The sequence below is a fragment of the Harpegnathos saltator genome, unplaced genomic scaffold (genome assembly GCF_003227715.2).
Source record: "Harpegnathos saltator strain DR-91 unplaced genomic scaffold, Hsal_v8.6 scaffold210, whole genome shotgun sequence".
Classification (NCBI taxonomy): domain Eukaryota; kingdom Metazoa; phylum Arthropoda; class Insecta; order Hymenoptera; family Formicidae; genus Harpegnathos; species Harpegnathos saltator.
Window position 1 is genome coordinate 171914 of NW_020229996.1, and position 13487 is coordinate 185400.

Consider the following 13487-nt stretch of genomic DNA (forward strand, 5'->3'; position numbering starts at 1 on the left):
CGAGCGACGACGGCATTCCCGTGAGAAAGGAAAAAAACGTCACAATGGCCGAACAATCGTTTTCGCGTCTAATCGCCTTTTTCCGTCGTTTTTCCGAGTGAAAGACTTCCGATTCCCACGACTCAGCTCGCCGTCGATGTGATTCCTTAAATGTTTCTCGATCGGAGGAAAGATCAGACACGAATTAATCGCGGAACAAATGGCGTTAAGGATATCCTGTGTAAAAGTTGTAAGAGATTCATTCGAAGGAATTTGTGGCCTTGGCTATTTAGTTCCTCTCTCTAGTTGGTGGAACGGAAAGTTCAATGTTATTAGGCGTGTGATTTACGTTTGAAGGTTTTTTCCACCAAAACTGATTTACTTAAACAAGATAATAAACGAATATCTTCGTCAAAATATTTCCTTTCGTTTTTCACATTTTTCTCCATCTTTCTGATAAGATTCCGCAACGATAAAAAAATTCTTCTTTGGAGTTCATCCAATTATCAATAATAATCAATAAATTTTTGCACTTGCTCGAAGTTATAAAAGTATGCACCCTCTAGAACAGGGTTTTTCTTAACCCTTTTTTGTATTTCGTATCCCTAAAAATTTATTAATGAACCTTCGCACCCCCTATGAAAAAAAATTATTCGTATGATTTATGGTAAAAATAGTTAGGGTTTCAAGGTAAAAAGTTAATTTATAATAATTTATTAGCACATAGTATATTGTTGTATAGAAATTAACCATCATTTTAGTATGATCATTTTAGTATGATAAAATTATTATCCACAGTATTAAGCTTCGCATAGTGATACGTAATGAATATATACGTACAGATATGTAAAAAATATATAATTTTAATAACATTTTTTTTAATTTGATGGTAAAAATGCCGGATTATTCTCGAATTCATCTTAATCATTATTAATTACAATCACTTTTCCTCGCACCTCCAAGAATGTTTCTTCGCACCCCCCCCCGGTTGGAAAGCCCTGCTCTAGAGCATGCATCGACCGAAATCAATAATAATCGGATGGAGCAATATCTGGAGAATATACGGAGTTCTCATTCTAGTAGCGTTTCCTTCACTGATAATAGCAAGACTGAGATCGAGCATTGTAGCGAAGAAGGATCACTTTGCGTCGTTTATTCATAATTGGTGAACGTTTCTGGTCCAATGCTCGCTTCAATTTGTATAATTGTTGTTGTCGATAACAATCAGCAGTGATAGATTTATTCGGATTTAACGGTTCATAATATATAACGCCTTCTTGATTCCATCAAGTACACAGCACACAGCACATCTTTGAACCGTAAATATTGCGCCTCGAAGTGGATGGTTGCTAGTTGGCCTGGATCAACCCATAATTTTTCTCGTTTGGGATTATCGAAGTAAATCCATTTTTCATCCCCGGTAACAATCCGATACAAAAAACTCTTCATTTTTCGTTTGGCGATCAACGAAATGCAAATATTCGCCGGTTCACAATGGCATTTTCGGATAATCGATGTGAAACTCATTTTCCATTTTTGCGAATTTTTCCCATATCCTGTAAACGTTTAGTAACTGTTTCACCATCAACATTTAATGCTCCAGCAAGTTCTGAAGTGGATTGTGTTGGATTTTCGTCCAATAGTGCTTACAAATCTACATTTTTAAGCTTTTTTGCTTGTTCACCGAGCGATCTTTGTTGTCAGCATTGAAATCACCACTTTTGAATCGTCTAAACCAATATTCACATATCTTAATTGATGGAACAACATCACCATAAGTTTCCATGAGAATTCTACGACCTTCAGCCGCCGTTCTCTTCTGATTAAAAAACAAAAGCAACGTATGTTGAAAATGCTCTTTAGAAAGTTCCATTTATTAAAAAATGATATTAACATGACTAAATATCATGGATTAATATTAAAGCGTTAAGAAACAATAGCTGCGATTGGGATGTCTTCGACAAAACTGACATCAGTGTCATTTCTTGCAAAATCCACAAAACTAAATCACGCTCTTAACATTATGAAATTAAAAAGTGCACGAATTAAATTTTATCTCCCATGGCTATTTGATGATACGATATTAATAGAAAAGAGAAAGATAGACATAATGAAGGATGGTTTTATATTATTAACGCGTGTCGAAAATGATTTAATGCCGACAGCTGCGCAGTTTTTACCGCGAATATTAGTGATGTCTCGACAGCGTTTTGTCGTGACACACAATCATGTACATACGAGTGAGCGTAACAGTTTGCAACAAGAGGAAAGCGACGATATTCATGGCGAAAGTAAAATTGTCCGTAATTATCGGGCGACTTGGCAAACTCGCGTGTTGACTCACGACAAATCGCTAAGCAAAGACTACTCATCGCGACATCAAACAATAGCGCGCCAGTTATATACGACATGATAAAACGTCTTATCTTTAGACTGTTAGATTTTTATTTCCCAATGATAAGCAGTATCGTGCAAAGTAGATATTACAATACATAAATGTTGCAATGGTGAACCTCTCCGTAACTGGAAAATTACGTATTAAACGGAATGTGTGTGATGACAATTAGACAGTTTTAGATATTAATATCTTTAGCATTGTATATACGGAGTGTCATTAATCCACGATCAAGTTTTTAACTACACATAAAAAAGCACATACTCCATTCAAGTACTTGTTTCAAGTATTTCATAACTTTATATTCATCATAATTATCAAATTTGCTCAAAATATATATTAAATCTTAGAAAGTTTAATTTTTCAATCAAACTCAATATACAAATTCAATTCAATATTAAATCAAAGTAAAAATTCGGTTTGCAGTCTGCATAGAGAGTATAAGTTTTAATTATTTATTTTTACTTTTGAAAAGAGAATAATTTCTTTCTGGTGAGTACAAGATAATAAACTTTTTCAAAAAAATTTTCTGGGGTATATGTTTTAAGATTATTATCAAGGAAATTCTTTCTGTTGAAGACAATCATTATTCAAAAGAAGAACAGTAAACTGAGTATTGCTGACATTTTTCTTGAAAGCAGAATATTATTATCCTCTGTGTATCCTTCGATCAGTTCATAATAGATTTTTCCCCGCAAGTAAAATGTGTCAGGACATCAATAGTTGTCTAATAATAAACAAAATAAAAAAATCTCCCGTTGAATGGAGCTCCTACGTTACAATTATACAACGAAATCTTGTGAAATAAGATAAAAAAAGCGTTAGTTATTGTTATTTATTTTTTTCTATGTATTCTTCGATCAATAACAGATCAATGATAGATTTTTGCCCGTAAGTAAAACGTGTCGAGACATCAATAGTTGTTTAATAGCGAACAAAAGAGAAATAAAGTCTCCCATTTCGCGAAATGAAGCTCCTACGTTGCAGTCATACAAGGAAATCTTGTGAAATAAAATACAAATGAACGTTAAGTCATCGCGAGGCAGGTTTTGATGTAGACGAGTTTTAATCGTTCACGAAATATTCTTCCGCGCGGCTCCAAGGCGCCGACTCGAGAGAACTTTCTGAGATTTTCATAAACGGTACCGGTTGCGAAATAACGGCACCGTGGCAAATGATAACGACAGTTCTCTTCTCTGTCGCTCGTTCGGTTGCACGTCATGATGTCGCGGATTTCTGTCTCCTACGATTCGTCGCGCTTATTTTCGCGAAGACACCGTTCAGGCCACGACTTCCAGGAAGTGCTCGGATGCACCGTTAGCCGACATGTACCATCATCGATTGCGAGATACGCAAATATAAGTCGTACCGTAAGTTTCGTACGAAACGACGCGACGAGCCCGGAGTGCTCGACAGTCTCGCCGGTGTGTGTCGAAAGATTGATAGCACCGGCAATCGCCACGTAGCCGCGTCGCCGTCGTCGTGGTCGTAGTCGTAAAACGCGAGGCATTGTTTCGCGCCTCGATACACGTAACTTTATTGCGCGCGTGACGGTTTTGCGAAAGACCTCGTGGATCGTCGTGGAGAACGAATTGAAGAAGAAGAAGAAAGAAGAAAAGAAGACGAGAATCAACGACAGGGAAAATCGTCGAAATGATTAAAAGTGACTTCACTCGGTGATCATTATCGCGGGAGGGCGGTGGGGAGGGAGGGGGGAGGGGGAATATTCGGCGGAACGATGTGGAAATCACTCTCTCGTTCTCGCGGCAACAGCAAGAGGAGAGAAAAAAGAGAGGTGCTCTCTCAGGGGTCCCTGCCTGCCGAGAAATCGTGCCTTGGCAATCGGAAGTTGTGCAAATTCCAAGACACACGCGTAAGATTCGCGCTCACACTATCGCATGCATTTTCGCACGCTGGTGTGCGCGAAGCGCAAGCGTGCGCGCGAGCGGAGCAAGGACGGATTCGAGAGAGGTGGAGAATCGGAAGGAGCGATAATCGCGAAATTTACATGCCGGCGAGTTGCATCAGATGCATACGATTAGTTCGTGAAAGTACATGCGCAATGTGTGTATCTATGGAAGCCTTCTTACGATGAATTCTAGCGAGAATACTTCACAAAGACGAATGGAATTCGGGGAATTAAGAGAATTCAAAATTAAGAATTCTTAAGAGAACTCGCAATTTTTTCAAGAATGAAAAATTCTTAGCGGCGGGAAATCTCAAGTATCGTAAAGCACATTAGAGCATGAGCATTGACGGGTTCGTATAATTTACGCAAGAAACATACCATCTTACAATTATCACGAAGCTTAGATACACGAAGCTAAATGCGAGACTACTTTTTAGTTGTTTTCTTGTTTGTTCAGAAATATCGGATGTATCGTATTCGTGAGAAACCGCAGATTTTTCGCAGTTTCCGCAAATCTTTTCATGATTATATACCGGCTGTATCTGACCACCTCAATTATTTTCTAAACGCGACATTTTAGAAAAAAATGTATCAGAGAAAAGTTGTATAATTTTAAGGGGAACATAAAACGACTGTATCAGTTTGTTTACAAATGGCACCACTTTCGAGATATTCAACTGATCATTACTTTTCTTAAATGGAAATCCCAACTTTTTATTGTATCATCTTTTTCTACCAATTAATTTTTTTATTCTATTTAGTCTCAAGAATATATTGCTACAGTAATGGCCTAACTTTTGTTAACTTATCGATTTCTCGAAATTTTAAAATTATCAAATTAGTCAAAGATCAGGGCTCTATTATAACAATAAATTCTTGAGACCAAATAGAGTAAAAAGGTCTAATGCTATTTTTTTCTTTCAATAAACAATTAACAAGATATCGTAAGTTAAATGTTGAAAAAGTTACTAAATTTTTTGTAAGTATTTAAAAAAATATTAGGCAAATAAAAAAATGTTTCAGACAAAAATTGTTCAAATTAATTGGTAGGAAAAGATGATATAATAAAAAGTTGGAATTTCCATTTAAGAAAAGTAATGATCAGTGAATATCTCGAATGTGGTGCCACCTGCAAACACACTGATACAGTTGTTTTATGTTCCTCTTGAAACCAAACAACTTTTCTCTGAAATATTTTTTTCTAAAATGTCGCGTTTACAAAAATATCGAGGTGGACAAGTGGTCAGATATACCCGGTATATTATATTATATGCAATTATGTAGTGACATCTTACATTTTCCGTGTTTAAAAACCCCCTCCCTCGTATTTTTTATCGATGACTTGGTCACACCGCGCTTTAACGAGCACTCTCATCGGCTCAGGAAAATCCGCGAATCAAACGAAAAAGGAGCGGGATTCTCGCCGACATGGAATAACGACTCGATTCTCCTCGAACTCGCAGACGTGTGAAATCGTTGTTGTGAAAGCCGTAAAGCGTCTTTCTCCTCCCCTTCGCCGTCGACGCAGATATGTTCCGCGGGACACAATCGCGGAAGCGCACATCGCGATTCTAATTAAAGGTTATCGGTATTCGATACGGCCCGGTGGCTTTATAATCGTAGAAAAAGAGGGCACGCGTGCCCGTAGCGGCAGATGTACGGTTATACGGCGCTTATACTTATACGAGCGCTCAGAGCCGCCCTCCGCCCCTCCCTCCCGTCCCGTGTGCGCGAGCCCCGAGAAGAAATGAAGAAACCGCGAAAGTTGATTAACGCAACGTTAATTAAATACTTACGGTTGATCCTTACTTACTTACGGAGGTCTTGTGACCTCACACGATTGTCGAACTCGAGGCGCTCTGCCGGTCCAAAGCAGTCCTTCGCCTACATCCTTATGCTTTATCCTGCTATCGTCAAATCTTCCTACAATCTTCTTCCTTTTTTCGCGAAGCGATTCGATAAAATAAATTCTATTATCAGCGTGTCATGACGCATCCAATTCCGTTTCAGGCAAAAGAACACGCGAAAGTGCGCTCTCAGCTGCATCTGATATGGGGAGGAGGAGGGGGAGGAGGAGGAAGAAGGAAGTAATCCGTATTTCGCTATATTTCATGCAGAAACCTCAGGAAAGTCACCCAAGCGGCTGCTTGGAGAAATGCGCATATGAAATCGTTAACGTTTATGAAGATCGTGACAACGATGAAACCTTACTAAACGGTATCCCGCGCGAAACCGGTTCACTAATCGCAATCGGGCAATAAAATCCTGCAACGCTGCGTCGCGCAGATCGACGACGGAAGTCGCAGCAGTTGTAGCGAGGCGCAATTAAAACTCATTACAACCGTTTTCTTAACGGCGCTGAGACCGCGGCAAGATTCTCTCTCTCTCTCTCTCTCTCTCTCTCATTAAGAGAATACAGCCGACACGCGGTCGCCGGTTGTCGTTAAAGTTAAAGTCGTAAGTCAAAAACAGAGGAGGCGACGCCGAAACGTGAACGCGCGTCCGTGATAAGCGCGTCGTATCAGTCGGCACGTTGTTTAAATTGACTCGCGTGACGTAAGCGCAGCCGCCAGCCACTATTGTGTCGCGCAGAACGCTCGCAAGAAATCTTTTTTACAAATCAAACAGAGAGAAAGAGAGAGAGAGAGAGAGAGAGAGAGAGAGAGAGAGAAAGAGAGAAAGAGAGAGAGAGCAAGCACACTCCTCGCTCGGTATCGGAAATACTCGGCTATCGCTTACGCAAACATCTCGAGAGATACACACTGTACGATTTAATAACGACAGCGTGGAAGTCGTTGATCGAACGTCGCAAATACCGATGTTTATCTGGCTTTTCCACTGAAACTATCGATACTCGAATCATATCGAGGCGCGAGATAACGTTTAACAAAGTAGAGCACGCGTTAATTGCCATACTTTCATTTTGACAATGGCCGTCAACACTTCGCGCGGTAAAATTGTTTCCTCAAGCCTTCCCATGAATTCGAAACGTGCGATATAAATTATAAATTTTTTATCCATTGCGATTACCTGTACTTTTGTACAATTAATTATGATTTCGTCAACTTACAGCGATGTGTCATCGTTATTTCCTCAACTTACATTTTCTACCGAGCCTGTGCATAAGTTCCTGAGATTATGTTTTGATAGAGAGATTACGTTTTGATTATGTTGGATAGAGCTGTAATTTGAATGCGCAAACTTTTCGACTAGGTTATGTTTTACGTTAGTGCCGTTGGTTAACCTGAATTCGAGCTTATATGTAACAGCCCTAGTAGCACATATTGTTGGGCCAATATTGGCTACAAATTGGGCCCCTAATATTGGCCAATGTAACCCCAATATAAGTCAATATTGGTATAACAATGCTATGCAATATTGGCGATATCTTGTAATTTTATATCTAACCAATATTGGCTGCATATTAGGATACATTGTGCCAATGTAAGTCAATATTGGTATAACAATGCTATGCATTGTTGGAGATATATTGTAATTTAATATTTAACCAATATTGGCTGTATATTGGGATACACTGGGCCAATGTAACTCCAATTTATGTCACTGTAGCCAATGTAACACCAATGTAACGCCTAATGAAGTGTGCTACTAGGGAGTTCACATTTGTTTACTTAAACACATTTTTAATTTAATTGAAGATGGAGGTCGAAAAAATGCATATTCGACACTGTATGCTGTATTATCTTTATCACAGAAAAAGTGCTGCTGAAATAAGCAGAGACCTATGGTGAGCACACTATATCTGAACACCCACATACCAATCCTGGTTCCAAAGGTTTCAAAAATTTCGATATTAGCAACAAACCTCGCTTTGGACGACCTCAAGAGATGAAAGACGAGGATTTGGAAGTTTCTCGTCGAAGATGCAGCTCAATCGTCTGTGGAGCTTGTGAAACAGTTTGCCGTCAATCACACAACAGTACTTCGACGCTTGTATGCATTGGGAAAGATCCAGAAAGAAGGGAAGTGGGTCCCACATCAACTATCGGGACGAGCTATTGGCAACCGGCTCAACACTTGCATCTCATTGTTTGCTCGACGAAGAAGAAAGAGTTTTTTTATGGAAAATAGAAACTGGAGGTGAGAAGTGGATTTATTATTATAACCCTGAGCGTAAAAAAAGAGTAGTTAGATCCAACCTTTTAGTTCGACACCAAAGTGCAATATTCACGTGCATAACCCAAATAGCACAAAATCTCCAGAGGACATCCTGAAGACATCTCGGGGACGTTCTCAGGATGTCTTCGGGATGTCTTTTGGAGATCTATCCTGTATGGGAAGATTCTTCCCTGCATTTGGGGGTGGGACCACAAGGTCCCGTACTCTATTATGAACTGCTCAAATCTGGTGAAACCTGATTACTGCAGAGCGCTACAGTCGCCAATTGTTCCGATTGAACGAAGAAATTCGGAAAAAAGGCCGTGGGGACAGGGGAAGGAAGGATATCAAAAATTATTTTGCTCCACGACAACACTCGGTCACATATTGCTTCCACAATTAAGAACACTTTACTGGAATTTAAGTGGGAAATTCTACCACCCCGCGCATAGTCCAGATCTTACTCCTCCAGATTTTTACGTATTTCGATCAATGCACAATCATCCGATGTACAATTTAGAAATGAGATTGAAATACGAAAATAGGTCGACGAATTCATCTCATCGAAAGATGCGTCATCCTTTAATCGAGAAATACACTTGTTGCCTGAATCCTGAAAAATGGTCCAAAGTTGTAGCAAGCGAGGGAAAATATTTTGACTAAACAAATATGAATTGTTTCTTTTATACATAAACTGAGTCGCCGAGAAAATCCCAGAAACTTATGCACAGACCTAATAATACATCTCAAGTACACACACACACTCTGCATTTTTAATTCTAGGTTATACCGCGTGTGTATCTTTCATTACTTAATAAACTAGCCATTACTAAACCGCAAACGTTAATTTTGAGGCACGCAGCATCCCGTAATTTTCCACTCTACAGTGCGCTGGCCGCAACCCTTCCAAGATTGAGTGCTCTAATAAAGCTACGAATAAGCGCGAGTGCGCTCGAGGTATCAACGCACATGACGAACGTTGCTGAGACGTAGTAAGCGTGAAACAAGTGCTGTAATGATGTTGTAATTGTTATTCTTAACGAGTCGAGCGCCGGCATGTAGCCGTCGGATATCTTCGCGGAGTTAACGGATTGTGCGGCAACGACCGTAAAAGACCATTTTTTCACGTAACACGGGCGTGTCATACCGAATCGGTATTCACTACGCGGGCGACGTGTAGAAAAATGTGATCGTAGGACGCATCATCATTCGCGCTGTCCATTTCGTCGACGCGGAACGAAATTTTGAGACGTACAAAAAGAGAATCGAAAAGTTCAGGAGACGATAAACGAATTGTAAATTGCCACAGATTATAAGCGATTATAGTTCATACTGTGTTCCCGAAGGATAACGTTGATCAACAGATATGTGATCACCAAATGCTAAAGCAAGAAACGGAAATATTAGTGCAAAAATAATTGCGGTTTTTGTCATTTTAAGTTTGGCGTCGATTTTTCTAGTTACCGTTATCTTTTCCAGAATTCCACATCTAAAAAAATAGTAATTTCAGAACAAACGGAATCATCTAAATTTTAGAGAATTCTATCTTTATATATGGCCTCAACAGGATTCCTCTAAGATTAAGAGAAACATGTTATAAACACTTTATTTTTAAAATTAGAGGGATTATATGTTATATGTATAATGCAAACCTTATTGATTTTAATATAAATTTCCTTTTATACACAGATTATTTAATTTTCTTTTAAGATGATTATTATTTATTCTTACTGTACTTTATTCTTACTGATTATACCAGTTAATTTGAAAAAATGATTATAAAGTATAGCGAAAAGTAAGATATATATAGATGTACTTCTGGCTCAAGTTCCACAATGAGTAGGCACAAATGAAATAAAATCATCACAACAAACAAATTTCCAATCAGTTTTGTTATGGTCTTTAGAACTACAAAGATGTTCATCACAACCAATTGTGTGAAACGTAGTTAAAAAAAGAATATATTATTCAATTTCTTGCGATAGATTATTTGACCAAATATGGATAAATTATCGTTATATGTTACAGCGATACACATACCTTTTTTAAAAAGCGTTCCAAATATTCTGACCCATAAGCATATGATTATTTTTTCGTTCATGTCTGGAGGTAGAGCATGACTGAACAATAAGAGCCGACATTCAAATCAACATATTCCTCTTCATATAAGAGGAAAATTAATTGATGTAAGAAGATATCCTCTTGAAATAAGAGGAAAATAATTAGATAATATCTAATAAATTTTAGATGAATTGTTCACTTTAATCATTTTATCGAAAGAGGAAGACCTTTTTTTGTAAAAGACTTCGCGAAACCACTTTACAAATAGAATACTTTTTTGGGGTGTATCTTGTAGGGGTAAACAAACTTGTTTCCCGTTGGGAGAAATGTGTCTGCAGACCAATGGTCTTTATTTTAAGTAATAAATAAAATTTTAACTGATATATGCGTCTTTGCACTCGATACATAAAAACTGCAATTATTTTTGTACCAACCTAATACACCTAATACAAGATTAACACGTTAAGCGCCGAGCACTTTTTGTTGGTCTTTCCGTTTACGCCGCACGTGTACATATATTAATATTATTATTAGTAATATAGATATATTTTCTTTTTTCATAATTTTGAAACTTTTGATTTTTAAGATTACGATATTATTTATTAAATTTTGTCAGTCACCTGTGACGGACGCGGCCTGAACGTTTATCGTTTATCGACGCTTAACGTGTTAAGCGAAATGATTCCACACGGATCGTTTCTTGCGGACTTTTCGCGGAAATCTGATTCAACCAGAACTGAGAATATTTCTCGCATAAACTTGCTCGACAAAATGGAAAATGAAGATATCGAAGAGTCGGTAATAATCACGATACTTTTGAAGACACGCTTTCGCGAGTATCGAAACTTCCGACATCTAACGTGGAGATCGCTTGTCGGTCCATGAAGCAAACTTCATGGAAAATACCGCGGACATTCCTTGCTTGAGTCGTCCCTCGACGGAGAATTTGGAGGATAGCTGATATCATTGAGGTACGTATTATAAACCGTGGAATTCGCCGGGAGATTGCGCGAGAATAAAAACCGCGTGTCTAAAGGTCGTCGCGTCGTTGAGCCGCGCTCGAATCGCCCGACGACGACGACGTAAACGAAGCGCGCGGCGTGTAAACAAACACCTCGTGCGACGAATCCGGCCGAATTTTCGATATGTTAATTTTATACCCGGCGCGAAAACACGCCGCTAGAGAAACGGATTTTGTTGTTCACTCCGACTGTGTCGTGTGTGATGTATCCCGATGCAAAAACCGATGTGTTGACGCGATAACAAGATATTCTTATTTTTGACTCTGGAGAAGGAACGACGAAATTGTAACGCACCAGAGACCCTCGTGGTTTTGCCGCATTCCATGGACATTACCGGTTCGCGTGTTGCGTCGTTCGCTAAATATCTCTTTAATTGCTCGAGCGAACGAATCAAACCGCGATGCGCGATAAGACGCGCTTATCGGTGATTTACAACGGCAACGCGAATCAACGCTAATCTCTCATTGGCGGTACGAATTTAGCGAGGCCTCCAGGCCGTGTGTTCATATCGAATCGGACATCTTGACAAATGCCAATGAAAATTAAACGTACATAACGCGCGATACGATATATATTTAATCAAAAAGTAATTACGACCCGTAGCGCGGAGCGACGTAAACATCTCAACAAGATGACTTTAAAACATGTTCCACGAGGAACGTATCAGTCATTTTTCAAGCTGCTTCGTTTGTGTATGTATGTAGTCTCATTAAATAGTTAAAGCGCTGTTATTTACGATGAGAAGTCAATAGCGCCACGAGGCCCGGAATAACGTCAGCTCGATGATATATCGCTCAAATAAGCGGCAGGTTTTATTGTTCGCGTTATCTTGGCGACCTGGAGAACAATTCGCGTTGAAACAAAGCGATAAGCTTCAGCATGCGAGGTATTGTCACGATAGCAACGACGCTATTACGTCCTGTCTCTCTCCCCGTCGTAAACACGTGTCTACATCTCGAAATACTTTAGCGGGCGTTCGTGTCAAGCACATTATTCCTACCGCTTATCGAGTGTCATTCTCTCGGAGAGCGAGAGCGAGAGAGAGAGAGAGAGACAGAGAGAGAGACAGAGAGTACGTCCGGATACAATGTCGCGGCGACCGGCGCACTTTAGACCACTTTCCAGCTGCGAATCATCATCGATCATAACCACCGTGACATCGTCGTCGCGACAGAGTCGTCGTGTGAGAATTAGCGAGCCTCCGAAGTAATCTCACGAGCTTACCTTAGCCGATCAAAACCGCGCTGCCGTCATGCCTTTCGGTCATCCGCGGGCTGCTCCAAAATTCCAGCGAACGGCGCGATCAGTCACCATGAATCTCGCCAGTTCCGTTGTTTGTCCACTATTGTCACTGTTCCCGCGTGATGGACGAGTTGCGAAACTGCTAGCTGGCGGACGCGTTTTTTAAACGGTCGCGTGCATTTCCGGCAGGTATGGAAAAATGTCGCGCGGCGTGCGCGCTGGAATCACGACACCACCGCTCTCTCGCGTTCGTACTCCGCTCTGTCCTCCGAATATAAGCCGCGCACAATCGTCCGTGTCTCGCGTCAGAGAGGCACTCACGCACTCGTGGCTCAGATCATCACACGGCGACGGAGAGAGACGAAAGAGATAGATGCGGCACGGTGTGTTTGTTGTACTACACGTGCGCCCACGGGAGATCCACGACGATCAAACTACTACGCGAACTGTCGCTCCGCGACTGACCGACAGGTAACGGCTTTCGCGCCGGAACGCTTCGGCAATTTTCGCCCGCTCTCTGCTCGGCGTCGCGCGACCAGCAGCCAACTTCCCGTCGCGTCTTCGGCCGGCTTCGCCGCCGCTCGGCCGTCCTCGGCCACGCTCGGGCGCGCTCGCGCGTGGCGACGGGGCCGACGATCTCGCACGCGCGGTACGTCGATGACAGATCAGCTGCTCGATTCCGAGCCCGGTCTGCTCGTCGGATTTTGTAAATATGAGTTCATACCTGCTGCTGGAGATGATTGAACGTGGTAAATTATGA

General features: G+C 40.5%; 1 protein-coding gene across 5 annotated transcripts in view; it reads right to left on the reverse strand.

Annotated features, from left to right (window-relative positions):
• Positions 1 to 13487, reverse strand: part of LOC105186705 (protein cordon-bleu) — a 150770-nt gene that overhangs the window by 102914 nt on the left and 34369 nt on the right. The window contains exon 1 of one of the 5 annotated variants that reach the window (XM_025298221.1): positions 12710 to 13235. The exons of the other annotated variants lie outside the window; for them this stretch is intronic. The gene's annotated coding sequence lies outside the window, so the exon portion shown is untranslated. Of the gene's footprint in view, positions 1 to 12709; positions 13236 to 13487 lie in introns of those variants that run through there. 5 annotated transcript variants of the gene reach the window in all.